General features: G+C 43.7%; 1 long non-coding RNA gene across 1 annotated transcript; it reads right to left on the bottom strand.

Moving 5' to 3' along the window:
• Positions 1 to 320: 320 nt before the first annotated feature.
• On the bottom strand, positions 321 to 4080 carry LOC140000744 (uncharacterized). Its single transcript, XR_011805927.1, has 5 exons — positions 3606 to 4080; positions 2836 to 3202; positions 2613 to 2719; positions 1893 to 1996; positions 321 to 1102 (listed from the first exon to the last, which is right to left on the bottom strand). It is a non-coding gene; the product is annotated as an uncharacterized lncRNA (long non-coding RNA).
• Between the last annotated feature and the right edge of the window lie 789 nt (positions 4081 to 4869).

Raw genomic sequence — 4869 nt, 5'->3', positions numbered from 1 at the left:
TTGGAGCATGTGTTGGCCAGGAATAACTGGCCAGTATATTTCTGTTGGGCATCAGTTTTGAAGTCTCAAGGAAGCATTGAAAGGGGTTCCATTTGTGACAGTAATACCTCCTGGATACTGATGCATTTAGCTTGTAATGTTGGGATCTAGGGTAATATCCCAGCAGTGTTACAGCTAACAAAAAAAGATGGTTAAGAAAAATACTGTTACTACTCATGTTTTGAACTCTTACTTCAAATTTAATGTTAATAGTAAACACATGAGGGAAATGCTGCGTGAGGAAATCAAATCTAGTAGTTAAATTCTCATAAAGGCTGAACACATGCTGAAACACAGGGGCTGTGTTAAATAATATATCTCTTTTTGAAGTTATTGGTCACAAGTGCAATCCAAGTCCAACTGCAGAAGGATGGTGTTACAGTGTAGGAAATACTACTTATGCTACTTCCTATATAATTGCTATTCCTCAGAGTCAAAAGTCACAAGTTTTGACTTCAAATATCAGACACTTGAATCTATGCCTTACTAATCAACTGAGACTGGGGGGATTCCTAATTTGTCAGTGTTAAGATTAAAAGAAAAATAAACCTGTTCCTCTAATAATCTGTTCTCAGGTTATTGTTTGTCTTGAATTGCACAAGTGTATGTTCATATACATTTGTATTCCTACAAGAAAGACAAAGGGTTAAAAACAAATTGAAATATTGACTTATGCTACAAAACACTTTAATAATAAATAGTGATGAAACATGCAGCCTACAGTGATGATTAAAGCTCCTCAGTAGCTGAAATGGGACACAGAGCCTTTTAAAACAATTCAATCCTGGAACTTTAAATTATTGTCTGAAAACATTATTCATTGCTGCTCAAAGTGTCTGTCTGTTCCTTTTGTGATGTGGGAGCACTTTCTTGAGGCTGCAAATGTGGTGTTTGCACTCTTCTTCAACAGAAACTGCTTTATACAGATACCATGAGAATCACTAAAGGGAAAGAGAAGCCCAGTTCCTCTGACATGCTGATGGTGAATCTCACCATCTTCTGGTGAGAGCCAGCATGATACAGGTGACCTCATTCTTCATTAGAAGAAAATTGTGAGGGATTCCTGTGGTGAGAAAATGAAGAGTTATAACTCATACCCAAAGAGTAGAGCAGCACCAGGCAGGAATTTAGACTGCTGTGATGAAAGCTATAGTTCTGTGTTTCCTTAGCAAAACATCCTCTTCTCTGTCTGGCAGCTATGAGTTGATGCTCATCAGAATACTGCCTTGACTTCAGAAATTTGATGTATTTTTAAATCAACAATGTTGGATGTTTGAATTCTGTCTGTAGCTGTTAAGGTGTTCAGTTCTGACTAAAACAGAACTAAACCCTAACCAGGAACCTTTGAAATAGGAAAGAAATGAAATCCATGGTTCTAGTGGGCACCCCAGATTAACTGGCTTTGGAACCTTATGGGCAGAGCTTAGGAGTCAGCAAACGGAGTGGGGTGCTGGCAGATGAGGGAGGGTTCCTGATATGCACATTATCAGCCAGCCTAGCAAGACATTTCCTTGACTCAGTAAGCAGCAGTTGGGGATTTACTTAATCCCAGTCAGCTGTTGTGGACTCAGTGGGGTTGTGTATGATGGGATCCTCATCAACCCGAGGACAATGAGGCTCAATCAAACCTGAGATGGAGATAAGGTTCTCTTAGCTAGTGTCCTCTAACAATATTACTTTTCTACCTGTAGTATCGTGAGGCTATGTCTGTGCTGTAAATTAATTGAAACAAGGAGCATCGTACATGGAAATCTCTTTTAGACAGTGAGCTCTTTACACTGTAATAAGTCTCATGTATTTTTGTAGATCTATTCCAAAACATCTAAGTCCATGTTGGCAGTTGGGACACTCACTGCAAGGATGGAGATAGGAACGATTAGAGATGTGACATGGAACCAGCTGAGTGACTCAGATTCTCAATGCTGAAGTTTTGGGAGGCCAAATTGTAACTGTGGCACTGGAAAACAAGAAAGATTACATATACCTCTTTAAACTCTGTGAAAATAATAGGTAAAAAACAGGAATCAATATTTATTACAACTTAGTTCCTTGATGTAAAGGTATTGCAGCTGAAGACAAGACAATACAGCAAATGGACAGTGGGCATTTGAGCTAACAGCAAAATAATAGTGATCTGTGTGATAACTACAGCTGAAATTATTCCTCCTTTGCCCCCCCTCCCCTCCCCTTTCTCCCTTCAAAGATAAAGACCTCACGATAAGGAGGCAGTTAGGAAAGCTACATTTATTTTTCTGGCTAGAAATTTATTTCTGAAAAGTGTAAAGATCATACTGATAATACAGTAGTGAGTGAGGAGGAGGCAATGCCTGCACACTTCCCATGTCCTCCCATAGCCCTGGTGTACAAAGTGTACAGGAGCAGTTTTGACAATGGCTCTGCTTGAGCCAGATTTCCACTTCAAATGGTAAAGTGAAGGGCTTTTCTCTTTTTAAGTATTATTAACTTTTCTTCTCTCCTCCTTATAATACCTCTCCTGTTTTCCACAGAACAGTAACCCTGATGCCTTCTCTGTTAGCATCCCACACACCCTCCCTGCCCACACCTTCTCTCACCTTTCTTCTGAGAAAAGCCTCCATGCCAGATCCACAAATCCTTCACTGAGCAATCAGTCAGAGCAAAGATATTGAAAGTGGGGTAGATTGTGTTTCCAGAGCTTCTGCTGTTAATAGTATGGGGATAAAATACTTGTTCATGATCAACAATATCTGCTTACACAGAGTAACGCAGTTTTCTGTAGGGCCCTCAGCACTGTTTCTGACAGATAGCTCTTCCTACCTGGAACAAAGTTGCTGTGTTGGTGTGGTCCTTCCTAGGTGAACTGCTAACAGAGATTTAGTGCTCACAGTGTCTGGCCTTACCCGTTTGGGGTTAGCTTGAGTACCCACCTGCTACATTGTCAGTCTAAGTGAGTGGGGAGAGAATTTGCTAATTTTGGAAACAAACTGGACCTGCCCTCCTGTGTCCAGATTTGAGGCCCCCAGCACAAGAAAAATGAGGATGTGTTAGAGTGAGTCCAGGGGAGGGCTACAAAGATGGTCAGCAGGCTGGAGCACTTCTATGAAGAAAAGCTGAGAGAGCTGTGGATGTTCGGCCTGGTGAAGAGAAAGCTCTGGGGAGACCTTTCAGTATTTAAAGGGGTCTTCTAAAGGAAAACAAACAAACAAACAAAAAAACAACAACAACAACAAAAAAAACACTGTAGTTAATGATAGGACAAGGGAGAATGGTTTAAAACTAGAATAGGGTAGATTTAGATTAGATATTTAGATGGAATTCTCCACTCAGAAGGTGATGAGGCATGGGAACAGGTTGCCCAGAGAAGCTGTGGATGCCCCATCCCCAGAAGTGTTCAAGGCCAGGCTGGATGGGGCCTTGGCCAACCTAATCTAGTGAGAGGTGTTCCTCCTGCCCATGGCAGGGGGGTTGGAGTTAGATAATCTTTAAGGTCTCTTCAAATCCAAGCTGATCTTGGATTTGAAGATTTGATCTTGGATTTGATCTATGGATCAAATATTCCAGAGAGACAAAATGCTGCTTTTTCAGACCTTTAATTTTGGCCCAGGCAGCCTTGCTGTGCCCTGACGGTTTCTGAGTTCCTGAGCGGAGAGAGGAAGGAGGGAGAACAGGACAAGAGGCACATTTAGGGCTGCTCCCTGCTGAGTATACTCAAAATCTGACTTCCCATTTGTTAAAAAAAGGCCTTTCCACAACCGGAGAGGAAGCAGGAGCCTCCCATTTAAGGGGGTCAGCCAAACATTTAGCAAGCAAAGTCGGTCGCTGCTAGACCGGCCGCCGAACAGCCCTCGCGGGCGGGATGCTGCAGGCCCGGGGCCTGGAGACCAAGTTCCGTCCCTTGGGGTAGGGCCGAGGCTCCAGGGCTCCAGCCCCGGGTAGCTGCACGGCACTTCGGGGAGCCCGGCTGTCAGCGCAGCAGCCACGATTTGCCTGCCTGACAGGAAGTGTCAAAATTTCCACTGGGGCGAGGCGCAGGCCCAGCAGATGGCACTGCGAAGCTGTCAGAGCCCGGGGAGCGGCAGCCCCGCCGCCGCTCGCCTCTCCTCATGCTGAAGCTGCTCCCCAACCGCGGACTTTTTTTTTTTTTTTTTTTTTTTTCTGTTTCTTTTATTATCCTTCTCTCCTCCCGCACCCCCAGCATGAAAAATGCGGTAATCAGCCCCGGTAGAAATGAAAAGCAAAGAGTGCCGGAGTGCTGGCTCATTCCCCTCTCTGACACAAGGCCTGATCAGTGGCTGGAAGATGTCTCTCACTGCCTAGCTACTTTGGGCCTGGTGTTGCTATAGGTTAACTCTGAGAAACCAGTTCAGTTTTCTTTTGTGGCACTTGGACCGGTTCCGCTGCTCATTCTCGCAGCATTTCATAGTAGGACGCTCTGGCACAGCTTGAATGCCACTTGAATCAGGAGTGAGCTTCCCCAGTCAGCACCACAGTGTTCCCTGTCCTTACTGATGCTTTGAAGAAGAGGGACCTCAGTTTTAACACCCATTTTGGGCTCTAAGAGCCATAAGTCTCCCTGTGAGACAAGCTGTAGCAATAGCAATGCTGCTTAGCCTGTTGCATGACTTAGGTCATTTAGGTCATTTTCCTATCCCCATTTCCCTTTGGATAAGTGTTGTTGTTGTTGTTGTTGTTCAAGCTGCTCAAAGTAGAGGTACTCTCACGTACTGCAAGGAAAAGCAGCATGGAAAACTGATCTTATCGTACCTGGAGATACCACCATTGTAGTAATAATCACTGTCCAGGTTAATCATCAACTTTCTGTCTATATATGAAGCTTGTATTTAATTTGAC

This window comes from Anas platyrhynchos, chromosome Z (genome assembly GCF_047663525.1).
Source record: "Anas platyrhynchos isolate ZD024472 breed Pekin duck chromosome Z, IASCAAS_PekinDuck_T2T, whole genome shotgun sequence".
In the NCBI taxonomy this organism is placed as follows: domain Eukaryota; kingdom Metazoa; phylum Chordata; class Aves; order Anseriformes; family Anatidae; genus Anas; species Anas platyrhynchos.
This window is presented reverse-complemented; position numbering and strand designations above follow the sequence as displayed.